The following is a 27910-nucleotide window of genomic DNA, read 5'->3' as shown; positions in this document are numbered from 1 at the left end:
ATTTCTGCGTTCCAGGCAACCTAGGCTTCACTCTAGGGCGTTGTTCGACCAGATCGAATAGTTAGGGCCTAAGAAGTCAACGCCAGTAGCATAAAATACGATATAAATACAACAACTTTTCCATCGTATAAAACGAATAATTGCAACCAGTTTGAAGGTGATGGTCATTTCTACGTACCGGGCAACCTAGGCTTCACTCTAGGGCGTTGCTCCACCAGACGAAACAGTTAGGGCCTTAGAAGTCAACGCCCGAAGCATAAAATACAAATTAAATAGAACAGTTATTCCATTGTATAAAACGCATAATTGCTACCAGTGTAAAAGTTATGGTCATTTCTACGTTCCGGGCAACCTAGGCTTCACCCAAGGGCGTTGTTCCACCAGATCGAATAGTTCGGGCCTAAGAAGTGAACGCCAGAAGAATAAAATACAATATAAATATAACAGTTTTTCCATCGTATAAAACGAATAGTAGCAACCAGTGTGAAAGTTATGGTCATTTGTACTTTCCGGGCTACCTAGGCTTCACTCTAGGGCGTTGTTCCATGAGATCAAACAGTTAGGGCCTTAGAATTAAACGCCAGAAGCACAGAATAAAATAAAAATACAACAGCTTTTCCGTCGTATAACAGGAATAATTGCAACCAGTGTGAATGTAATGGTCATTTCTACGTTCCGGTCAACCTAGGATTCACTCTAGAACGTTGCTCCAACAGATTGAATAGTTACGGCCTTAAAAGTCAATGCCCGAAGCATAAAATGCAATAAAAATACAACAGTTTTTCCGTCATATAACGGGGATAATTGCAAACAGTTTGAAAGTAATGGTCATTTCTACGTTCCGGGCAACCTAGGATTCACTCTACGGCGTTGTTCCACCAGATCGAATAGTTAGGGCTTAAGAAGTCAACACCAGAAGAATAAAATACAAAATAAATACAACAGCCTTTACACCGTATAAAACGAATAATTGCAAACTGTGTGAAGGTTATGGTCATATCTACGTTCCGGGCAACCTAGGCTACACTGTAGGGCGTTGCTCCACCAGATCGAAATGTTAGGGCCTAAGAAGTCAACGCCCGAAGCATAAAATACAATATAGATACAACAGCATTTCCATCGTATTAAATGAATAATTGCAAACAGTGTGAAAGTAGTGGCCATTTCTACGTTCCGAACGACCTAGGCTTCACTCTAGGGCGGTGCTCCAACATATCGAATAGCTACGGCCTTAGAAGTCTACGACTGAAGCATAAAACACAATAAAAATACAACAGTCTTTTCATCGTATAACAGGAATAATTGCAACAAGCGTGATGGTAATGATCATTTCGTCGTTTCGGGCATTCTAGTCTTATCTCTGAGGCATTGCTCCACCAGATCGAATAGTTAGGGCCTAAGAAGTCAACGCCAGAAGCATAAAATACAATATAAACACAACAGTTTTTCCGTCGTATAACAGGAATAATTGCAACCAGTGTGAATGTAATGGTCATTTCTACGTTCCGGTCAACCTAGGGTTCAGTCTAGAGCGTTGCTCCAACAGATTGAATAGTTACGGCCTTAAACGTCAATGCTCGAAGCATAAAAAGCAATAAAAATACAACAGTTTTTCCGTCATATAACGGGGATAATTGCAAACAGTTTGAAAGTAATGGTCATTTCTACGTTCCGGGCAACCTAGGCTTCACTCTACGGCGTTGTTCCACCAGATCGAATAGTTAGGGCTTAAGAAGTCAACACCAGAAGAATAAAATACAAAATAAATACAACAGCCTTTACACCGTATAAAACGAATAATTGCAAACTGTGTGAAGGTTATGGTCATATCTACGTTCCGGGCAACCTAGGCTACACTGTAGGGCGTTGCTCCACCAGATCGAAATCTTAGGGCCTAAGAAGTCAACGCCCGAAGCATAAAATACGATATAAATACAATAGCATTTCCATCGTATTAAATGAATAATTGCAAACATTGTGAAAGTAGTGGCCATTTCTACGTTCCGAGCAACCTAGGCTTCACCCTAGGGCGTTGTTCCACCAGATCGAACAGTTAGGGCCTAAGAAGTCAACGCCAGAAGCATAAAATACAATATAAACATAACAGTTTTTCCATCGTATAAAGCGAATAATAGCAACCAGTGTGAAAGTTATGGTCATTTCTATGTTCCGGGCAGCCTAGGCTTCACTCTAGGGCGTTGCTGCACCAGATGGAATAGTTTGCGCCTTAGAAGTCAACGCCAGGAGCATAAAATACAATAAAGATGCAAAAGTTTTTCCATCGTATAAAATGAATAATTGCAAACATTGTTAAAGTAATGGTCATTTCTACGTTCCGGGCAACCTAGGCGTCAGTCTAGGGCGTTGCTCCACCACATCTAATAGCTACGGCCTTAGAAGTCAACCCCAGATGAATAAAATACAATAAAGATGCAACAGCTTTTCCATCGTATAAAACGAATAATTGCAACCAGTGTGAAAGTTATGGTCATTTCTACGTTCCGGGCAACCTAGGCTTCACCCTAGGGCGTTGCACCAACAGATTGAATAGTTAGGGCCTTAGAAGTCAATGCCCGTAGCATAAAATGCAATAAAAATTTTGCAGTTTTTCCATCGTATAACAGGAATAATTGCAACCAGTGTGAAGGTAATGGTATGTTCTACGTTCCGGGCAACCTATGCTTCACTCTAGGGCGGTGCTCCACCAGATTAAATAGTTAGGGCCTAGGAAGTCAACGCCAGACGCATAAAGCACAATATAAATACAACAGCTTTTCCATCGTATATAATGTATATTTGCAAACAGTGTGAAAGTAATGGTTATTTCCATGTTCCGGGCAACCTAGTCTTCACTCTAGGGCGTTGTTCCACCAGATCGAATAGTTAGGGCCTACGAAGTCAGCGCCAGAAGAATAAAATGCAATATAAGTACAAAGGTTTTTCCATCGTATAAAACGAATAATAGCAACCAGTGTGAAAGTTATGGTCATTTCTACGTTCCGGGCAACCTAGGCTTCACTCTAGGGCGGTGCTCTGCCAGATTAAATAGTTAGGGCCTAAGAAGTCAACGCCAGAAGCATAAAACACAATATAAATACAGCAGCTTTTCCATCGTATATAATGTATATTTGCAAACAGTGTGAAAGTAATGGTCATTTCCATGATCCGGGCAATCTAGTCTTCACTCTAGGGCGTTGCTCCACCAGATCAAACAGTTAGGGCCTTAGAAGTCAACGCCCGAAGCATAAAATACAAAATAAATAGAACAGTTTTTCGATTGTATAAAACGAATAATTGCTACCAGTGTAAAAGTTATGGTCATTTCTACGTTCCGGGCAACCTAGGCTTCACCCTAGGGCGTCGTTCCACCAGATCGAATAATTCGGGCCTAAGAAGTGAACGCCAGAAGAATAAAATACAATATAAATATAACAGTTTTTCCATCGTATAAAACGAATAGTAGCAACCAGTGTGAAAGTTATGGTCATTTCTACGTTCCGGGTAACCTAGGTTTCACCCTAGGGCGTTGCTCCACCAGATCAAGCAGTTAGGGCCTTAGAAGCCAACGCCCGAAGCATTAAATACAAAATAAGTAGAACAGTTTTTCCATTGTATAAAACGAATAATTGCTACCAGTGTAAACGTTATGGTCATTTCTACGTTTCGGGCAACCCAGGCTTCTCTCTATGGCGGTGCTCCACTAGATCGAATAGCTAGGGCCTTTGAAGTCAACGCCAGAAGCATAAAATACAATATAAATACAACACTTTTTCCATCGTATAAAACAAATAATTGCAACCAGTATGAAATTTATGGTCATTTCAACTTTCCGAGGAACCCACACTTCACCCCAGGGCGTTGCTCCAACAGATTGAATAGTTAGGGCCTTAGAAGTCAATGCCCGAAGCATAAAATACGATAAAAATAAAACAGTTTTTCCATTGTATAAAACGAATAATTGCTACCAGTGTGAAAGTTATGGTCATTTCTACGTTCCGCGCAACCTGGGCTTTACCCCACGGCGTTGTTCCACCAGACGGAATAGTTAGGGTTTGGAAGAAGTCAACGCCAGAAGCATAAAATACGATATAAATGCAACAGCTTTTCCATCGTATATAATGTATATTTGCAAACAGTGTCAAAGTAATGGTCATTTCTACGTACCGGGCAACCTAGGCACCACTCTAGGGCGTTGCTCCACCAAATCGAATAGCTAGGTCCCTAGAAGTCAACGCCAGAAGCATAAAATACAATAAAGATGCAAAAGTTTTTCCATCGTATAACAGGAATAACTGCAAACAGTATGAAGGTACTGGTCATTTCTACGTTCCGGGTAAACTAGGTTTCACGCTAGGGCGTTGCTCCACCAGATCGAATAGCTAGGGACTTAGAAGTCAAAGCCCAAAGCATAAAATGCAATAAAAATAGAACAGCCTTTCCATCATATAACAGGAATAATTGCAACCCGTGTAAGTTATGGTCATTTCTACTTTCCGGGCAACCTAGGCTTCACCCTAGGGCGTTGTTCCACATGATGGAATAGTTAGGGCCTATGAAGTCAACGCCAGAAGCATAAAATACGATATAGATACAACAGCTTATCCATCGTATAAAACGAATTATTGCTACCAGTGCGAAAGTTATGGTCATTTCCACTTTCCGGCCAACCTAGGCTACACCCTAGGGCGTTGTTCCACCTGATGGAATAGTTAGGGCCTAAGAAGTCAACGCCAGAAGCATAAAATACGATATAAATACAACAGCCTTTCCATCGTATAAAACGAATAATTGCAACCAGTTTGAAAGTGATGGTCATTTCTACGTACCGGGCAACCTAGGCTTCACTCTAGGGCGTTGCTCCACCAGATCAAACAGTTAGGGCCTCAGAAGTCAACGCCCGAAGCATAAAATACAAGATAAATAGAAGAGTTTTTCCATTGTGAAAAACGAATAATTGCTACCAGTGTAGAAGTTATGGCCATTTCTACGTTCCGGGCAACCTAGGCTTCACTCTATGGCGTTCTTCCACCACATCGAATAGCTACGGCCTCAGAAGTCAACACCTGAAGTCTAAAATACAATAAAAATACAACAGTCTTTCCATCCTATAACAGGAATAAATGCAACCCGTGTGAAGGTGATGGTCATTTCTGCGTTCCAGGCAACCTAGGCTTCACTCTAGGGCGTTGTTCCACCAGATCGAATAGTTAGGGCCTAAGAAGTCAACGCCAGTAGCATAAAATACGATATAAATGCAACAACTTTTCCATCGTATAAAACGAATAATTGCAACCAGTTTGAATGTGATGGTCATTTCTACGTACCGGGCAACCTAGGCTTCACTCTAGGGTGTTGCTCCACCAGACGAAACAGTTAGGGCCTTAGAAGTCAACGCCCGAAGCATAAAATACAAAATAAATAGAACAGTTATTCCATTGTATAAAACGCATAATTGCTACCAGTGTAAAAGTTATGGTCATTTCTACATTCCGGGCAACCTAGGCTTCACCCAAGGGCGTTGTTCCACCAGATCGAATAGTTCGGGCCTAAGAAGTGAACGCCAGAAGAATAAAATACAATATAAATATAACAGTTTTTCCATCGTATAAAACGAATAGTAGCAACCAGTGTGAAAGTTATGGTCATTTCTACGTTCCGGGTAACCTAGGTTTCACTCTAGGGCGTTGCTTCACCAGATCAAACAGTTAGGGCCTTAGAAGCCAACGCCCGAAGCATTAAATACAAAATAAGTAGAACAGTTTTTCCATTGTATAAAACGAATAATTGCTACCAGTGTAAACGTTATGGTCATTTCTACGTTCCGGGCAACCCAGGCTTCACTCTATGGCGTTGCTCCACTAGATCGAGTAGCTAGGGCCTTTGAAGTCAACGCCAGAAGCATAAAATACAATATAAATACAACACTTTTTCCATCGTATAAAGCGAATAATTGCTAGCAGTGTAAAATTTATGGTCAATTCTACGTTCTGGGCAACCTAGGCTTCACCCTAGGGCGTTGTTCCACCAGATCGAATAGTTCGGGCCTAAGAAGTGAACGCCAGAAGAATAAAATACAATATAAATATAACAGTTTTTCCATCGTATAATACGAATAATAGCAACCAGTGTGACAGTTGTGGTCATTTCTACGTTCCGGGCAACCTAGGTTTCACTCTAGGGCGGCGCTCCACCAGATCAAACAGTTAGGGCCTTAGGAGCCAACGCCCGAAGCATTAAATACAAAATAAATAGAAGAGTTTTTCCATTTTATAAAACGAATAATTGCTACCAGTGTAAAAGTTATGGTCATTTCTACGTTCCGGGCAACCTACGCTTCACCCTAGGCCGTTGTTCCACCAGATCGAATAGTTATGGTCTAAGAAGTGAACGCCAGAAGCATAAAATACAATATAAATACAACAGTTTTTCCATCATATAAAACGAATAATTGCATCCTGTATGAAAGTTATGGTCATTTCTACGTTCCGAGCACCCTAGGCGTCTCTCGAGGGCGTTGCTCCACCAGATCAAACAGTTAGGGCCTTAGGAGCCAACGCCCGAAGCATTAAATACAAAATAAATAGAACTGTTTTTCCATTGTATAAAACGAATAATTGCTACCAGTGTAAAAGTTATGGTCATTTCTACGTTCCGGGCAAACTAGGCTTCACCCTAGGCCGTTGTTCCACCAGATCGAATAGTTAGGGCCTAAGAAGTGAACGCCAGAAGCATAAAATACAATATAAATACAACAGTTTTTCCATCATATAAAACGAATAATTGCAACCAGTATGAAAGTTATGGTCATTTCTACGTTCCGGGCAACCTAGGCTTCACCCAAGGGCGTTGTTCCACCAGATCGAATAGTTCGGGCCTAAGATGTGAACGCCAGAAGAATAAAATACAATATAAATATAACAGTTTTTCAATCGTATAAAACGAATAATAGCAACCAGTGTGAAAGTTATGGTCATTTCTACGTTCCGGGCAACCTAGCTTTCACTCTAGGGCGTTGCTCCACCAGATCAAACAGTTAGGGCCTTAGAAGCCAACGCCCGAAGCATTAAATACAAAATAAACAGAACAGTTTTTCCATTGTATAAAACGAATAATTGCTAACAGTGTAAAAGTTATGGTCATTTCTACGTTCCGGGCTACCTAGGCTTCACCCTAGGCCGTTGTTCCACCAGATCGAATTGTTAGGGCCTAAGGAGTGAACGCCAGAAGCATAAAATACAATATAAATACAACAGTTTTTCCATCATATAAAACGAATAATTGCAACCAGTACGAAAGTTATGGTCATTTCTACGTTCCGAGCACCCTAGGCGTCACTCTAGGGCGTTGCTCCACCAGATCGAATAGTTACGGCCTTAGAAGTCAACGCCAGAAGCATAAAATACGATATAAATACAACAACTTTTCCATCGTATAAAACGAATAATTGCAACCAGTTTGAAGGTGTTGGGCATTTCTACGTACCGGGCAACCTAGGCTTCACTCTAGTGCGTTGCTCCACCAGACGAAACAGTTAGGGCCTTAGAAGTCAACGCCCGAAGCATAAAATACAAAATAAATAGAACAGTTATTCCATTGTATAAAACGCCTAATTGCTACCAGTGTAAAAGTTATGGTCATTTCTACGTTCCGGGCAACCTAGGCTTCACCCAAGGGCGTTGTTCCACCAGATCGAATAGTTCGGGCCTAAGATGTGAACGCCAGAAGAATAAAATACAATATAAATATAACAGTTTTTCAATCGTATAAAACGAATAATGGCAACCAGTGTGAAAGTTATGGTCATTTCTACGTTCCGGGCAACCTAGCTTTCACTCTAGGGCGTTGCTCCACCAGATCAAACAGTTAGGGCCTTAGAAGCCAACGCCCGAAGCATTAAATACAAAATAAACAGAACAGTTTTTCCATTGTATAAAACGAATAATTGCTAACAGTGTAAAAGTTATGGTCATTTCTACGTTCCGGGCTACCTAGGCTTCACCCTAGGCCGTTGTTCCACCAGATCGAATTGTTAGGGCCTAAGGAGTGAACGCCAGAAGCATAAAATACAATATAAATACAACAGTTTTTCCATCATATAAAACGAATAATTGCAACCAGTATGAAAGTTATGGTCATTTCTACGTTCCGAGCACCCTAGGCGTCACTCTAGGGCGTTGTTCCACCAGATCGAATGGTTACGGCCTTAGAAGTCAACGCCAGAGGCATAAAATACGATATAAATACAACAACTTTTCCATCGTATAAAACGAATAATTGCAACCAGTTTGAAGGTGTTGGGCATTTCTACGTACCGGGCAACCTAGGCTTCACTCTAGTGCGTTGCTCCACCAGACGAAACAGTTAGGGCCTTAGAAGTCAACGCCCGAAGCATAAAATACAAAATAAATAGAACAGTTATTCCATTGTATAAAACGCATAATTGCTACCAGTGTAAAAGTTATGGTCATTTCTACGTTCCGGGCAACCTAGGCTTCACCCAAGGGCGTTGTTCCACCAGATCGAATAGTTCGGGCCTAAGATGTGAACGCCAGAAGAATAAAATACAATATAAATATAACAGTTTTTCAATCGTATAAAACGAATAATAGCAACCAGTGTGAAAGTTATGGTCATTTCTACGTTCCGGGCAACCTAGCTTTCACTCTAGGGCGTTGCTCCACCAGATCAAACAGTTAGGGCCTTAGAAGCCAACGCCCGAAGCATTAAATACAAAATAAACAGAACAGTTTTTCCATTGTATAAAACGAATAATTGCTAACAGTGTAAAAGTTATGGTCATTTCTACGTTCCGGGCTACCTAGGCTTCACCCTAGGCCGTTGTTCCACCAGATCGAATTGTTAGGGCCTAAGGAGTGAACGCCAGAAGCATAAAATACAATATAAATACAACAGTTTTTCCATCATATAAAACGAATAATTGCAACCAGTATGAAAGGTATGGCCATTTCTACTTTCCGGGCAACCTAGGCTTCACCCTGGGGCGTTGCGCCAACAGATTGAATAGTTTGGGCCTTAGAAGTCAATGCCCGAAGCATAAAATGCAATAAAAATACAACAGTTTTTCCATCGTATAACAGGATTAATTGCAACCAGTTTGAAAGTGATGGTCATTTCGACGTTCCGGGCAACCTAGGCTTCACTCTAGGGCGTTGCTCCACTAGATCTAAAAGCTAGGGCCTTAGAAGTCAACGCCAGAAGCATAAAATACGATATAAATACAACAGCTTTTCCATCGTATAAAACGAATAATTGCTACCAGTGTGAAAGTTATGGTCATTTCTACTTTCCGGGCAACCTAGACTTCACCCTAGGGCGTTGTTCCACCTGATGGAATAGTTAGGGCCCAAGAAGTCAACGCCAGATGCATAAAATACGATATAAATAGAACAGCTTTTCCATCGTATGAAACGAATAATTGCAACCAGTTTGAAAGTGATGGTCATTTCTACGTACCGGGCAACCTAGGCTTCACTATAGGGTGATGCTCCACCAGGTCAAACAGTTAGGGCCTTAGAAGCCAACGCCAGAAGCATTAAATACAAAATAAATAGAACACTTTTTCCATTGTATAACACGAATAATTGCTACCAGTGTAAAAGTTATGGTCATTTCTACGTTCCGGGCGACCTAGGCTTCACCCTAGGCCGTTGTTCCACCAGATCGAATAGTTAGGGCCTAAGAAGTGAACGCCAGAAGCTTAAAATACAATATAAATACAACAGTTTTTCCATCATATAAAACGAATAATTGCAACCAGTATGAAAGTTATGGTCATTTCTACTTTCCGGGCAACCTAGGCTTCACCCTAGGGCGCTGCTCCAACAGATTGTATAGTTAGGGCCTTAGAAGTCAATGCCCGAAGCATAAAATGCATTAAAAATACAACAGTTTTTCCATCATATAACAGGAATAATTGCAACCAATTTGAAAGTGATGGTCATTTATACGTACCGGGCAACCTAGGCTTCACTCGAGGGCGTTGCTCCACCAGATCGAATAGTTAGGGCCTTAGGAGTCGACGCCCGAAGCATAAAATACAGAATAAATAGAACAGTTTTTCCATTGTATAAAACGAATAATTGCTACCAGAGTGAAAGTTATGGTCATTTTTACTTTCCGCGCAACCTAGGCTTCACCCTAGGGCGTTGCTCCAACAGATTGAATAGTTAGGGCCTTCGAAGTCAACGCCCGAAGCATAAAATACAAGTTAAATAGAACAGTTTTTCCATCGTATAAAACGAATAATTGCTACCAGTGTAAAAGTTATGGTCAATTCTACGTTCCGGGCAACCTAGGCTTCTCCCTAGGCCGTTGTTCCACCAGATCGAATAGTTAGGGCCTAAGAAGTGAACGCCAGAAGCATAAAATAAGATATAAATACAACAGGTTTTCCATCATATGAAACGAATAATTGCAACCAGTATGAAAGTTATGGTCATTTCTACTTTCCGGGCAACCTAGGCTTCACCCTAGGGAGTTGCTCCAACAGATTGAATAGTTAGGGCCTTAGAAGTCAATGCCCGAAGCATAAAATGCAATAAAAATACAACAGTTTTTCCATCGTATAACAGGATTAATTGCAACCAGTTTGAAAGTGATGGTCATTTCTACGTTCCGGGCAACCTAGGCTTCACTCTAGGGCGTTGCTCCACCAGATCGAATAGTTAGGGCCTAAGAAATCAACGCCAGTAGCATAAAATACGATATAAATACAACAACTTTTCCATCGTATAAAACGAATACTTGCAACCAGTTTGAAGGTGATGGTCATTTCTACGTACCGGGCAACCTAGGCTTCACTCTAGGGCGTTGCTCCACCAGACGAAACAGTTAGGGCCTTAGAAGTCAACGCCCGAAGCATAAAATACAAAATAAATAGAACAGTTATTCCATTGTATAAAACGCATAATTGCTACCAGTGTAAAAGTTATGGTCATTTCTACGTTCCGGGCAACCTAGGCTTCACCCAAGGGCGTTGTTCCACCAGAGCGAATAGTTCGGGCCTAAGATGTGAACGCCAGAAGAATAAAATACAATATAAATATAACAGTTTATCCATCATATAAAACGGATAATAGCAACCAGTGTGAAAGTTATGGTCATTTCTACGTTCCGGGCAACCTAGCTTTCACTCTAGGGCGTTGCTCCACCAGATCAAACAGTTAGGGCCTTAGAAGCCAACTCCCGAAGCATAAAATACAAGATAAATAGAACAGTTTTTCCATCGTATAAAACGAATAATTGCTGCCAGTGTGAAAGTTATGGTCATTTCTACTTGCTGGGCAACCTAGGCTTCACCCTAGGGCGTTGTTCCACCTGATGGAATAGTTAGGGCCTAAGAAGTCAACGCCAGAAGCATAAAATACGATATAAATACAACAGCGTTTCAATCGTATAAAACGAATAATTGCAACCAGTTTGAAAGTGATGGTCATTTCTACGTACCGGGCAACCTAGCCTTCACTCTAGGGCGTTGCTCCACCAGATCAAACAGTTAGGGCCTTAGAAGTCAACGCCCGAAGCATAAAATACAAAATAATAGAACAGTTTTTCCATTGTATAAAACGAATAATTGCTACCAGTGTAAAATTTATGGTCAATTCTACGTTCCGGGCAACCTAGGCTTCACCCTAGGGCGTTGTTCCACCAGACCGAATAGTTCGGGCCTAAGAAGTGAACGCCAGAAGAATAAAATACAATATAAATACAACAGTTTTTCCATCATATAAAACGAATAATTGCAACCAGTATGAAAGTTATGGTCATTTCTACGTTCCGAGCACCCTAGGCGTCACTCTAGGGCGTTGCTCCAGCAGATCGAATAGTTACGGCCTTAGAAGTCAACGCCAGAAGCATAAAATACGATATAAATACAACAACTTTTCCATCGTATAAAACGAATAATTGCAACCAGTTTGAAGGTGTTGGGCATTTCTACGTACCGGGCAACCTAGGCTTCACTCTAGTGCGTTGCTCCACCAGACGAAACAGTTAGGGCCTTAGAAGTCAACGCCCGAAGCATAAAATACAAAATAAATAGAACAGTTATTCCATTGTATAAAACGCATAATTGCTACCAGTGTAAAAGTTATGGTCATTTCTACGTTCCGGGCAACCTAGGCTTCACCCAAGGGCGTTGTTCCACCAGATCGAATAGTTCGGGCCTAAGATATGAACGCCAGAAGAATAAAATACAATATAAATATAACAGTTTTTCAATCGTATAAAACGAATAATAGCATCCAGTGTGAAAGTTATGGTCATTTCTACGTTCCGGGCAACCTAGCTTTCACTCTAGGGCGTTGCTCCACCAGATCAAACAGTTAGGGCCTTAGAAGCCAACGCCCGAAGCATTAAATACAAAATAAACAGAACAGTTTTTCCATTGTATAAAACGAATAATTGCTAACAGTGTAAAAGTTATGGTCATTTCTACGTTCCGGGCTACCTAGGCTTCACCCTAGGCCGTTGTTCCACCAGATCGAATTGTTAGGGCCTAAGGAGTGAACGCCAGAAGCATAAAATACAATATAAATACAACAGTTTTTCCATCATATAAAACGAATAATTGCAACCAGTATGAAAGGTATGGTCATTTCTACTTTCCGGTCAACCTAGGCTTCACCCTGGGGCGTTGCGCCAACAGATTGAATAGTTTGGGCCTTAGAAGTCAATGCCCGAAGCATAAAATGCAATAAAAATACAACAGTTTTTCCATCGTATAACAGGATTAATTGCAACCAGTTTGAAAGTGATGGTCATTTCGACGTTCCGGGCAACCTAGGCTTCACTCTAGGGCGTTGCTCCACTAGATCTAAAAGCTAGGGCCTTAGAAGTCAACGCCAGAAGCATAAAATACGATATAAATACAACAGCTTTTCCATCGTATAAAACGAATAATTGCTACCAGTGTGAAAGTTATGGTCATTTCTACTTTCCGGGCAACCTAGACTTCACCCTAGGGCGTTGTTCCACCTGATGGAATAGTTAGGGCCCAAGAAGTCAACGCCAGATGCATAAAATACGATATAAATAGAACAGCTTTTCCATCGTATGAAACGAATAATTGCAACCAGTTTGAAAGTGATGGTCATTTCTACGTACCGGGCAACCTAGGCTTCACTATAGGGTGATGCTCCACCAGGTCAAACAGTTAGGGCCTTAGAAGCCAACGCCAGAAGCATTAAATACAAAATAAATAGAACAGTTTTTCCATTGTATAACACGAATAATTGCTACCAGTGTAAAAGTTATGGTCATTTCTACGTTCCGGGCGACCTAGGCTTCACCCTAGGCCGTTGTTCCACCAGATCGAATAGTTAGGGCCTAAGAAGTGAACGCCAGAAGCTTAAAATACAATATAAATACAACAGTTTTTCCATCATATAAAACGAATAATTGCAACCAGTATGAAAGTTATGGTCATTTCTACTTTCCGGGCAACCTAGGCTTCACCCTAGGGCGCTGCTCCAACAGATTGTATAGTTAGGGCCTTAGAAGTCAATGCCCGAAGCATAAAATGCATTAAAAATACAACAGTTTTTCCATCATATAACAGGAATAATTGCAACCAATTTGAAAGTGATGGTCATTTATACGTACCGGGCAACCTAGGCTTTACTCGAGGGCGTTGCTCCACCAGATCGAATAGTTAGGGCCTTAGGAGTCGACGCCCGAAGCATAAAATACAGAATAAACAGAACAGTTTTTCCATTGTATAAAACGAATAATTGCTACCAGAGTGAAAGTTATGGTCATTTTTACTTTCCGCGCAACCTAGGCTTCACCCTAGGGCGTTGCTCCAACAGATTGAATAGTTAGGGCCTTCGAAGTCAACGCCCGAAGCATAAAATACAAGTTAAATAGAACAGTTTTTCCATCGTATAAAACGAATAATTGCTACCAGTGTAAAAGTTATGGTCAATTCTACGTTCCGGGCAACCTAGGCTTCTCCCTAGGCCGTTGTTCCACCAGATCGAATAGTTAGGGCCTAAGAAGTGAACGCCAGAAGCATAAAATAAGATATAAATGCAACAGGTTTTCCATCATGTGAAACGAATAATTGCAACCAGTATGAAAGTTATGGTCATTTCTACTTTCCGGGCAACCTAGGCTTCACCCTAGGGAGTTGCTCCAACAGATTGAATAGTTAGGGCCTTAGAAGTCAATGCCCGAAGCATAAAATGCAATAAAAATACAACAGTTTTTCCATCGTATAACAGGATTAATTGCAACCAGTTTGAAAGTGATGGTCATTTCTACGTTCCGGGCAACCTAGGCTTCACTCTAGGGCGTTGCTCCACCAGATCGAATAGTTAGGGCCTAAGAAGTGAACGCCAGAAGCATAAAATACAATATAAATACAACAGTTTTTCCATCGTATAAAACGAATAATTGCAACCAGTGTGAAAGTTATGGTCATTTCTACATTCCGAGCAACCTAGGCTTCACTCTAGGGCGCTGCTGCACCAGATCGAATAGTTAGGTCCTTAGATGTCAACGCCAGAAGCATAAAATACGATATAAATACAACAGCCTTTCCATTGTATAAAAGGAATAATTGCAAACAGTGTGAAAGTAATGGTCATTTCTACGTTCCGGGCAACCTAGGCTTCACTCTACGGTGTTGTTCCACCAGATCGAATAGTTAGGGCCGAAGAAGTGAACGCCAGAAGAATAAAATACAATATAAATATAACAGTTTGTCCGTCGTATAAAACGAATAATAGCAACCAGTGTTAATGTTATGGTCATTTCTACGTTCCGGGCAAGCTAGGCTTCACTCTAGGGCGTTGATCCACCAGATCGAATAGTTAGGTCCTTAGAAGTAAACGCCAGAAGCATAAAATACGATATAAATACAACAGCTTTAACATCGTATAAAAGGAATAATTGCAAACAGTGTGAAAGTAATGGTCATTTCTTCGTTCCGGCCAACCTGGGCTTCACCCTAGGCCGTTGTTCCACCAGATCGAATAGTTAGGGCCTAAGAAGTGAACGCCAGAACCATAAAATGCAATAAAAATACAACAGTTTTTCCATCGTTTAACAGGATGAATTGCAACCAGTTTGAAAGTGATGGTCATTTCTCCTTTCCGCGCAACCTAGGCTTCACTCTAGGGCGTTGCTCCACCAGATCAAACAGTTAGGGCCTCAGAAGTCAACGCCCGAAGCATAAAATACAAGATAAATAGAAGAGTTTTTCCATTGTGTAAAACGAGTAATTGCTACCAGTGTAAAAGTTATGGTCATTTCTACGTTCCGGGCAACCTAGGCTTCACTCTATGGCGTTCTTCCACCACATCGAATAGCTACGGCCTCAGAAGTCAGCACTTGAAGTCTAAAATACAATAAAAATACAACAGTCTTTCCATCCTATAACAGGAATAATTGCAACCCGTGTGAAGGTATTGATCATTTCTGCGTTCCAGGCAACCTAGGCCTCACTCTAGGGCGTTGTTCCACCAGTTCGAATAGTTAGGGCCTAAGAAATCAACGCCAGTAGCATAAAATACGATATAAATACAACAACTTTTCCATCGTATAAAACGAATACTTGCAACCAGTTTGAAGGTGATGGTCATTTCTACGTACCGGGCAACCTAGGCTTCACTCTAGGGCGTTGCTCCACCAGACGAAACAGTTAGGGCCTTAGAAGTCAACGCCCGAAGCATAAAATACAAAATAAATAGAACAGTTATTCCATTGTATAAAACGCATAATTGCTACCAGTGTAAAAGTTATGGTCATTTCTACGTTCCGGGCAACCTAGGCTTCACCCAAGGGCGTTGTTCCACCAGAGCGAATAGTTCGGGCCTAAGATGTGAACGCCAGAAGAATAAAATACAATATAAATATAACAGTTTATCCATCATATAAAACGGATAATAGCAACCAGTGTGAAAGTTATGGTCATTTCTACGTTCCGGGCAACCTAGCTTTCACTCTAGGGCGTTGCTCCACCAGATCAAACAGTTAGGGCCTTAGAAGCCAACTCCCGAAGCATAAAATACAAGATAAATAGAACAGTTTTTCCATCGTATAAAACGAATAGTTGCTGCCAGTGTGAAAGTTATGGTCATTTCTACTTGCTGGGCAACCTAGGCTTCACCCTAGGGCGTTGTTCCACCTGATGGAATAGTTAGGGCCTAAGAAGTCAACGCCAGAAGCATAAAATACGATATAAATACAACAGCGTCTCAATCGTATAAAACGAATAATTGCAACCAGTTTGAAAGTGATGGTCATTTCTACGTACCGGGCAACCTAGCCTTCACTCTAGGGCGTTGCTCCACCAGACCAAACAGTTAGGGCCTTAGAAGTCAACGCCCGAAGCATAAAATACAAAATAATAGAACAGTTTTTCCATTGTATAAAACGAATAATTGCTACCAGTGTAAAATTTATGGTCAATTCTACGTTCCGGGCAACCTAGGCTTCACCCTAGGGCGTTGTTCCACCAGACCGAATAGTTCGGGCCTAAGAAGTGAACGCCAGAAGAATAAAATACAATATAAATATATCAGTTTTTCCATCGTATAAAACGAATAATAGCAACCAGTGTGAAAGTTGTGGTCATTTCTACGTTCCGGGCAACCTAGGTTTCACTCTAGGGCGTCGCTCCACCAGATCAAACAGTTAGGGCCTTAGGAGCCAACGCCCGAAGCATTAAATACAAAATAAATAGAACAGTTTTTCCATTTTATAAAACGAATAATTGCTACCAGTGTAAAAGTTATGGTCATTTCTACGATCCGGGCAACCTAGGCTTCACCCTAGGCCGTTGTTCCACCAGATCGAATAGTTAGGGCCTAAGAAGTGAACGCCAGAAGCATAAAATACAATATAAATACAACAGTTTTTCCATCATATAAAACGAATAATTGCAACCTGTATGAAAGTTATGGTCATTTCTGCTTTCCGGGCAACCTAGGTTTCACCCTAGGGCGCTGCTCCAACAGATTGTATAGTTAGGGCCTTAGAAGTCAATGCCCGAAGCACATAATGCAATAAAAATACAACAGTATTTCCATCATATAACAGGAGTAATTGCAACCAATTTGAAAGTGATGGTCACTTATACGTATCGGGCAACCTACGCTTCACTCGAGGGCGTTGCTCCACCAGATCGAATAGTTAGGGCATTAGAAGTCAACTCCCGAAGCATAAAATACAAGATAAATAGAACAGTTTTTCCATCGCATAAAACGAATAATTGCTGCCAGTGTGAAAGTTATGGTCATTTCTACTTGCTGGGCAACCTAGGCTACACCCTAGGGCGTTGTTCCACCTGATGGAATAGTTAGGGCCTAAGAAGTCAACGCCAGAAGCATAAAATACGATATAAATACAACAGCGTTTCAATCGTATAAAACGAATAATTGCAACCAGTTTGAAAGTGATGGTCATTTCTACGTACCGGGCAACCTAGGCTTCACTATAGGGCGTTGCTCCACCAGGTCAAACAGTTAGGGCCTTAGAAGCCAACGCCCGAAGCATTAAATACAAAATAAATAGAACAGTTTTTCCATTGTATAAAACGAATAATTGCTACCTGTGTAAAAGTTATGGTCATTTCTACGTTCCGGGCGACCTAGGATTCACCCTAGGCCGTTGTTCCACCAGATCGAATAGTTAGGGCCTAAGAAGTGAACGCCAGAAGCATAAAATACAATATAAATACAACAGTTTTTCCATCATATAAAACGAATAATTGCAACCAGTATGAAAGTTATGGTCATTTCTACTTTCCGGGCAACCTAGGCTTCACCCTAGGGCGCTGCTCCAACAGATTGTATAGTTAGGGCCTTAGAAGTCAATGCCCGAAGCATAAAATGCAATAAAAATACAACAGTTTTTCCATCATATAACAGGAATAATTGCAACCAATTTGAAAGTGATGGTCATTTATACGTACCGGGCAACCTAGGCTTCACTCTAGGGCGTTGCTCCACCAGATCGAATAGTTAGGGCCTAAGAAGTGAACGCCAGATGCAGAAAATACAATATAAATATAACAGTTTTTCCATCGTATAAAACGGATAATAGCAACCAGTGTGAAAGTTATGGTCATTTCTACGTTCCGGGCAACCTAGCTTTCACTCTAGGGCGTTGCTCCACCAGATCAAACAGTTAGGGCCTTAGAAGCCAACTCCCGAAGCATAAAATACAAGATAAATAGAACAGTTTTTCCATCGTATAAAACGAATAATTGCTGCCAGTGTGAAAGTTATGGTCATTTCTACTTGCTGGGCAACCTAGGCTTCACCCTAGGGCGTTGTTCCACCTGATGGAATAGTTAGGGCCTAAGAAGTCAACGCCAGAAGCATAAAATACGATATAAATACAACAGCGTTTCAATCGTATAAAACGAATAATTGCAACCAGTTTGAAAGTGATGGTCATTTCTACGTACCGGGCAACCTAGCCTTCACTCTAGGGCGTTGCTCCACTAGATCGAAAAGCTAGGGCCTTAGAAGTCAACGCCAAAGCATAAAATACAATATAAATACAACAGCTTTTCAATCGTATAATACGAATAATTGCTACCAGTGTAAAAGTTATGGTCATTTCTACGTTTCGGGCGACATAGGCTTCACCCTAGGCCGTTGTTCCACCAGATCGAATAGTTAGGGCCTAAGAAGTGAACGCCAGAAGCATAAAATACAGTATAAATGCAACAGTTTTTCCATCATATAAAACGAATAATTGCAACCAGTATGAAAGTTATGGTCATTTCTACTTTCCGGGCAACCTAGGCTTCACCCTAGGGCGCTGCACCTACAGATTCTATAGTTAGGGCCTTAGAAGTCAATGCCCGAAGCATATAATGCAATAAAAATACAACAGTGTTTCCATCATATAACAGGAATAATTGCAACCAATTTGAAAGTGATGGTCATTTATACGTACCGGGCAACCTACGCTTCACTCGAGGGCGTCGCTCCACCAGATCGAATAGTTAGGGCCTTAGCAGTCAACTCCCGTAGCATAAAATACAAGATAAATAGAACAGTTTTTCCAATGTATAAAACGAATAATTCCTGCCAGTGTGAAAGTTATGGTCATTTCTACGTTCCGGGCGACATAGGCTTCACCCTAGGCCGTTGTTCCAGCAGATCGTATAGTTAGGGCCTAAGAAGTGAACGCCAGAAGCATAAAATACAATATAAATACAACAGTTTTTCCATCATATAAAACGAATAATTGCAACCAGTATGAAAGTTATGGTCATTTCTACTTTCCGGGCAACCTAGGCTTCACCCTGGGGCGCTGCTCCAACAGATTGTATAGTTAGGGCCTTAGAAGTCAATGCCCGAAGCATATAATGCAATAAAAATACAACAGTATTTCCATCAAATAACAGGAATAATTGCAACCAATTTGAAAGTGATGGTCATTTATACGTACCGGGCAACCTACGCTTCACTCGAGGGCGTTGCTCCACCAGATCGAATAGTTAGGGCCTTAGCAGTCAACTCACGTAGCATAAAATACAAGATAAATAGAACAGTTTTTCCATCGTATAAAACGAATAATTCATGCCAGTGTGAAAGTTATGGTCATTTCTACTTGCCGGGCAACCTAGGCTTCACCCTAGGGCGTTGTTCCGCCTGATGGAATAGTTAGTGCCTAAGAAGTAAACGCCCGAAGCATAAAATACGATATAAATACAACTGCGTTTCCATCGTATAAAACGAATAATTGCAACCAGTTTGAAAGTGATGGTCATTTCTACGTACCGGGCAACCTAGCCTTCACTCTAGGGCGTTGCTCCATCAGATCAAACAGTTAGGGCCTTAGAAGTCAACGCCCGAAGCATAAAACACAAAATAAATAGAACAGTTTTTCCATTGTATAAAACGAATAATTGCTACCAGTGTAAAAGTTATGGTCATTTCTACGTTCCGGGCAACCTAGGCTTCACCCTAGGCCGTTGTTCCACCAGATCGAATAGTTAGGGCCTAAGAAGTGAACGCCAGAAGCATAAAACACAATATAAATACAACAGTTTTTCCATCATATAAAACGAATAATTGCAACCAGTATGAAAGTTATGGTCATTTCTACGTTCCGAGCACCCTAGGCGTCACTCTAGGGCGTTGCTGCACCAGATCGAATAGTTACGGCCTTAGAAGTCAACGCCAGAAGCATAAAATGCGATATAAATACAACAGCTTTTCCATCGTATAAAACGAATAATTGCTACCAGTGTGAAGGTTATGGTCATTTCTACTTTCCGGGCAACCTAGGCTTCAGCCTAGGGCGTTGTTCCTCCTGATGGAATAGTTAGGGCCCAAGAAGTCAACGCCAGAAGCATAAAATACGATATAAATAGAACAGCTTTTCCATCGTATAAAACGAATAATTGCAACCAGTTTGAAAGTGATGGTCATTTCTACGTACCGGGCCACCTAGGCTTCACTATAGGGCGTTGCTCCACCAGGTCAAACAGTTAGGGCCTTAGAAGCCAACGGCCGAAGCATTAAATACAAAATAAATAGAACAGTTTTTCCATTGTATAAAACGAATAATTGCTACCTGTGTAAAAGTTATGGTCATTTCTACGTTCCGGGCGACCTAGGATTCACCCTAGGCCGTTGTTCCACCAGATCGAATAGTTAGGGCCTAAGAAGTGAACGCCAGAAGCATAAAATACAATATAAATACAACAGTTTTTCCATCATATAAAACGAATAATTGCAACCAGTATGAAAGTTATGGTCATTTCTACGTTCCGAGCACCCTAGGCGTCACTCTAGGGCGTTGCTCCACCAGATCGAATAGTTACGGCCTTAGAAGTCAACGCCCGAAGCATAAAATACAGAATAAATAGAACAGTTTTTCCATTTTATAAAACGAATAATTGCTACCAGTGTGAAAGTTATGGTCATTTCTCCTTCCCGGCAACCTAGGCTTCACCCTAGGGCGTTGCTCCAACAGATTGAATAGTTAGGGTCTTAGAAGTCAACGCCCGAAGCATAAAATACAAGGTAAATAGAACAGTTTTTCCATCATATAAAACGAATAATTGCTACCAGTGTAAAAGTTATAGTCAACTCTACGTTCCGGGCAACCTAGGCTTCACCCTAGGCCGTTGTTCCACCAGATCGAATAGTTAGGGCCTAAGAAGTGAACGACAGAAGCATAAAACAAGATATAAATACAACAGGTTTTCCATCATATAAAACGAATAATTGCAACCAGTATGAAAGTTATGGTCATTTCTGCTTTCCAGGCAACCTAGGCTTCACCCTAGGCCGTTGTTCCACCAGATCGAATAGTTAGGGCCTAAGAAGTGAACGACAGAAGCATAAAACAAGATATAAATACAACAGGTTTTCCATCATATAAAACGAATAATTGCAACCAGTATGAAAGCTATGGTCATTTCTGCTTTCCAGGCAACCTAGGCTTCACCCTAGGGCGTTGCTCCACCAGATCGAATAGTTAGGGCCTAAGAAGTGAACGCCCGAAGCATTAAATTCAAAATAAATAGAACAGTTTTTCCATTGTATAAAACGAATAATTGCTACCAGTGTAAAAGTTATGGTCATTTCTACGTTCCGGGCAACCTAGGTTTCACTCCAGGGCGTTGCTCCTCCAGATCGAATAGTTACGGCCTAAGAAGTCAACGCCAGAAGCATAAAATACGATGAAGATGCAACAGTTTTTCCATCGTATAAAACGAATAATTGCAACCAGTGTGAAAGTTATGGACATTTCTACATTCCGAGCAACCTAGGCTTCACTCTAGGGCGTTGCTCCGCCAGATCGAATAGTTACGTCCTTAGAAGTCAACGCCAGAAGCATAAAATACGATATAAATACAACAGTTTTCCATCGTATAAAAGGAATAATTGCAAACAGTGTGAAAGTAATGGTCATTTCTACGTTCTGCGCAACCTAGGCTTCACTCTACGGCGTTGTTCCACCAGATCGAATAGTTAGGGCCTAAGAAGTCAACGCTAGAAGCATAAAATACAATATAAATATAACAGTTTTTCCATCTTATAAAACGAATAATAGCAACCAGTGTGAAAGTTATGGTCATTTCCAAGTTCCGGGCAACCTAGGCTTCACTCTAGGGCGTTGCTCCACCAGATCATGCAGTTAGGGCCTTAGAAGCCAACGCCCGAAGCATAAAACACAAAATAAATAGAACGGTTTTTCCATTGTATAAAACGAATAATTGCTACCAGTGTAAAAGTTATGGTCATTCCTACGTTCCGGGCAGCCTAGGCTTCACACTAGGGCGTTGCTCCAACAGTTCAAACAGTTAGGGCCTTAGAAGTCAACGCCCGAAGCATTAAATTCAAAATAAATAGAACAGCTTTTCCATTGTATAAAACGAATAATTGCTACCAGTGTAAAATTTTATTGTCATTTCTACGTTCCGGGCAACCTAGGTTTCACTCCAGCGCCTTGCTCCTCCAGATCGAATAGTTACGGCCTAAGCAGTCAACGCCAGAAGCATAAAATACGATAAAGATGCAACAGTTTTCCCATTGTATAAAACGAATAATTGCTACCAGTGTAAAATTTATGGTCATTTCTACGTTCCGAGCACCCTAGGCGTCACTCTAGGGCGTTGCTCCACCAGATCGAATAGTTACGGCCTTAGAAGTCAACGCCAGAAGCATAAAATACGATATAAATACAACAGCTTTTCCATCGTATAAAACGAATAATTGCTACCAGTGTGAAAGTTATGGTCATTTCTACTTTCCGGGCTACCTGGGCTTCACCCTAGGGCGTTGTTCCTCCTGATGGAATAATTAGGGCCCAAGAAGTCAACGCCAGAAGCATAAAATACGATATAAATAGAACAGCTTTTCCATCGTATAAAACGAATAATTGCAACCAGTTTGAAAGTGATGGTCATTTCTACGTACCGGGCAACCTAGGCCTCACTATAGGGCGTTGCTCCACCAGGTCAAACAGTTAGGGCCTTAGAAGCCAACGCCCGAAGCATTAAATACAAAATAAATAGAACAGTTTTTCCATTGTATAAAACGAATAATTGCTACCAGTGTAAAAGTTATGGTCATTTCTACGTTCCGGGCGACCTAGGCTTCACCCTAGGCCGTTGTTCCACCAGATCGAATAGTTAGGGCCTAAGAAGTGAATGCCAGAAGCATAAAATACAATATAAATACAACAGTTTTTCCATCATATAAAACGAATAATTGCAACCAGTATGAAAGTTATGGTCATTTCTACTTTCCGGGCAACCTAGGCTTCACCCTAGGGCGCTGCTCCAACAGATTGTATAGTAGGGCCTTAGAAGTCAATGCCCGAAGCATAAAATGCAATAAAAATACAACAGTTTTTCCATCATATAACAGGAATAATTGCAACCAATTTGAAAGTGATGGTCATTTATACGTACCGGGCAACCTAGGCTTCACTCGAGTGCGTTGCTCAACCAGATCGAATAGTTAGGGCCTTAGAAGTCAACGCCCGAAGCATAAAATACAGAATAAATAGAACAGTTTTTCCACTGTATAAAACGAATAATTGCTACCAGAGTGAAAGTTATGGTCATTCCTACTTTCCGGCCAACCTAGGCTTCACCCTAGGGCGTTGCTCCAACAGATTGAATAGTTAGGGTCTTAGGAGTCAACGCCCGAAGCATAAAATAAGATATAAATACAACAGGTTTTCCATCGTATAAAACGAATAATTGCAACCAGTATGAAAGTTATGGTCATTTCTACTTTCCGGGCAACCTAGGCTTCACCCTAGGGCGTTGCTCCAACAGATTGAATAGTTAGGGCCTTAGAAGTCAATGCCCGAAGCATAAAATGCAATAAAAATACAACAGTTTTTCCATCGTATAACAGGATTAATTGCAACCAGTTTGAAAGTGATGGTCATTTCTACGTTCCGGGCAACCTAGGCTTCACTCTAGGGCGTTGCTCCACCAGATCGAATAGTTAGGGCCTAAGAAGTGAACGCCAGAAGCATAAAATACAATATAAATGCAACAGTATTTCCATCGTATAAAACGAATAATTGCAACCAGTGTGAAAGTAATGGTCATTTCTACGTTCCGAGCACCCTAGGCGTCACTCTAGGGCGTTTCTCCACCACATCTAATAGCTACGGCCTTAGAAGTCAACGCCAGAGGCATAAAATACAGTATAAATACAACAGCTTTTCCATCGTATAAAACGAATGATTGCAACCAGTGTGAAAGTAATGGTCATTTCTAGATTCCGAGCAACCTAGGCTTCACTCTAGGGCGCTGCTGCACCAGATCGAATAGTTAGGTCCTTAGATGTCAACGCCAGAAGCATAAAATACGATATAAATACAACAGCTTTTCCATTGTATAAAAGGAATAATTGCATACAGTGTGAAAGTAATGGTCATTTCTACGTTCCGGGCAACCTAGGCTTCACTCTACGGTGTTGTTCCACCAGATCAAACAGTTAGGGCCTTAGAAGTCAGCGCCCGAACCATAAAATACAAAAAAAATACATCAGTGTTTCCATCATATAACAGGAATAATTGCAACCAGTTTGAAAGTGATGGTCATTTCTCCTTTCCGGGCAACCTAGGCTTCACTCTAGGGCGTTGCTCCACTAGATCGAACAGCTAGGGCCTTAGAAGTCAACGCCAGAAGCATAAAATACAATATAAATACAACAGCTTTTCCATCGTATAAAACGAATAATTGCAACCAGTGTGAAAGTAATGGTCATTCCTACGTTCCGAGCACCCTAGGCGTCACTCTAGGGCGTTGCTCCACCACATCTAATAGCTACGGCCTTAGATGTCAACGCCAGAGGCATAAAATACAATATAAATACAACAGCTTTACCATCGTATAAAACGAATAATTGCAACCAATGTGAAAGTTATGGTCATTTCTACATTCCGAGCAACCTAGGCTTCACCCTAGGGCGTTGCTTCACCAGATCGAATAGTTAGGTCCTTAGAAGACAACGCCGGAAGCCTAAAATACGATATAAATACAACAGCTTTTCCATCGTATAACAGGAATAATTGCAACCAATTTGAAAGTGATGGTCATTTATACGTACCAGGCAACCTACGCTTCACTCGAGGGTGTTGCTCCACCAGATCGAATAGTTAGGTCCTTAGCAGTCGACTCCCGTAGCATAAAATACAAGATAAATAGAACAGTTTTTCCATCGTATAAAACGAATAATTGCTGCCAGTGTGAAAGTTATGGTCATTTCTACTTGCCGGGCAACCTAGGCTTCACCCTAGGGCGTTGATCCGCCTGATGGAATAGTTAGGGCCTAAGAAGTCAACGCCAGAAGCATAAAATGAGATGTAAATACAACAGCGTTTCCATCGTATAAAACGAATAATTGCAACCAGTGTGAAAGTTATGGTCAACTCTACGTTCCGGGCAACCTAGGCTTCACTCTAGGGCGATGCTCCACCAGATCAAACAGTTAGGGCCTTAGAAGTCAACGCCCGAAGCATAAAATACAAAATAATAGAACAGTTTTCCCATTGTATAAAACGAACAATTGCTACCAGTGTAAAATTTATGGTCAATTCTACGTTCCGGGCAACCTAGGCTTCACCCTAGGGCGTTGTTCCACCAGATCGAATAGTTCGGGCCTAAGAAGTGAACGCCAGAAGAATAAAATACAATATAAATATAACAGTTTTTCCATCGTATAAAACGAATAATTGCTGCCAGTGTGAAAGTTATGGTCATTTCTACGTTCCGGGCAACCTAGGTTTCACTCTAGGGCGTCGCTCCACCACATGAAACAGTTAGGGCCTTAGGAGCCAACGCCCGAAGCATTAAATACAAAATAAATAGAACAGTTTTTCCATTGTATAAAACGAATAATTGCTACCAGTGTAAAAGTTATGGTCATTTCTACGTTCCGGGCAATCTAGGCTTCACCCTAGGCCGTTGTTCCACCAGATCGAATAGTTAGGGCCTAAGAAGTGAACGCCAGAAGCATAAAATACAATATAAATACAACAGTTTTTCCATCATATAAAACGAATAATTGCAACCAGTATGAAAGTTATGGTCATTTCTACGTTCCGAGCACCCTAGGCGTCACTCTAGGGCGTTGCTCCACCAGATCGAATAGTTACGGCCTTAGAAGTCAACGCCCGAAGCATAAAATACAATATAAGTACAACAGCTTTGCCATCGTATAAAATGAATAATTGCAAACAGTGTGAAGGTAATGGCCATTTCTACGTTCCGAGCAACCTAGGCTGCACTCTAGGGCGTTGCTACACCAGATGGAATAGCTAGGGCCTTAGAAGTCAGCGCCCGAAGCATAAAATGCAAAATAAATATAACAGCTTTTCCATCGTATGAAACGAATAACAGCAACCAGTCTGAAAGTACTGGTCATTTCTACGTTCCGGGTAACCTTGGTTTCACACTAGGGCGTTGCTCCACCAGATCGAATAGCTAGGGACTTAGAATTCAACGCCAGAAGGATAAAATACAATATAAGTACAACAGTTTTTCCATCTTATAAAATGAATAACTGTAACCAGTGTGAAAGTACTGGTCATTTCTACGTTCCGGGCAACCTAGGCTTCACTGTAGGCCATTGCTCCACCAAATCGAATAGTTAGGGCCATAGAAGTCAACGCCCGAAGCATAAAATACAATATAAGTACAACAGTTGTTCCATCGTATAAAATGAATAATTGCGAACATTGTGAAAGTAATGGTCATTTCTACGTGCCTGGCAACCTACGTGTCACTCTAGGGCGTTGCTGCTCCACATCTGATAGCTACGGCCTTAGAAGTTAACGCCGGAAGCATAAAATACAATATAAATACAACAGCTTTGCCATCGTAGAAAACGATTAATGGCAACCAGTGTGAATGGTATGGTCATTTCTACGTTCCGGGCAACCTAGGCTTCAGTCTAGGGCCTTGCTCCACCAGCTCGAATAGTTAGGGCCTAAGAAGTGAACGCCAGCAGCATAAAATTCAATATAAATACAACAGTTCTTCCATCATATGAAACGAATGATTGCAACCAGTATGAAAGTTATGGTCATTTCTACGTTCCGGGCAACCTAGGCTTCACACTATGACATGGAATGGCTACGGCCTCAGAAGTCAACGCCCGAAGCATAAAATGCAATAAAAGTACAACAGTGTTTCCATCATATAACAGGAATAATTGCAACCAGTTTGAAAGTGATGGCCCATTCTACGTTCCGGGCAACCTAGGCTTCACCTTAGGGCGTTGCTCCACCAGATCGAATAGTTAGTGCCTTAGAAGTCAACGCTAGAAGCATAAAATACAATATAAGTACTACAGTTTTTCCATCGGATAAAATGAATAATTTTAAACAGTGCGAATGTAATGGTCATTTCTACGTTCCGGGCAACCTAGGCGTCACTCTAGTGCGTTGCTCCACCACATCTGATAGCTACGGCCTTAGACGTCAACGACAGAAGCATAAAATGCAATAAAGATGCAACAGCTTTTCCATCGTATAAAACGAATAATTGCAACCAGTGTGAAAGTTATTGTCATTTCTACTTTCCGGGCAACCTAGGCTTCACCCTAGGGCGTTGCTCCAACAGATTGAATAGTTAGGACCTTAGAAGTCAATGCCCGAAGAATAAAATGCAATAAAAATACAACAGTTTTTCCATCATATAACAGCAATAATTGCAACCAGTTTGAAAGTGATGGTCATTTCTACGTTCCGGGCAACCTAGGCTTCACTCTAGGGCGTTGCTCCACCAGATCGAATAGTTAGTGCCTTAGAAGTCAACGCCAGAAGCATAAAATTCAATAAAGATGCAACAGTTTTTCCATCGTATAGCAGGAGTAACTGCAAACAGTGTGAAAGTACTGGTCATTTCTACGTTCCGGGTAACCTAGGCTTCTCTCCAGGGCGG

Source organism: Calliopsis andreniformis, unplaced genomic scaffold (genome assembly GCF_051401765.1).
Source record: "Calliopsis andreniformis isolate RMS-2024a unplaced genomic scaffold, iyCalAndr_principal scaffold0008, whole genome shotgun sequence".
NCBI classification, from domain to species: Eukaryota; Metazoa; Arthropoda; class Insecta; order Hymenoptera; family Andrenidae; genus Calliopsis; species Calliopsis andreniformis.
The sequence above is the reverse complement of the archived record's forward strand: the minus strand, read 5'-3'. Positions refer to the sequence as shown.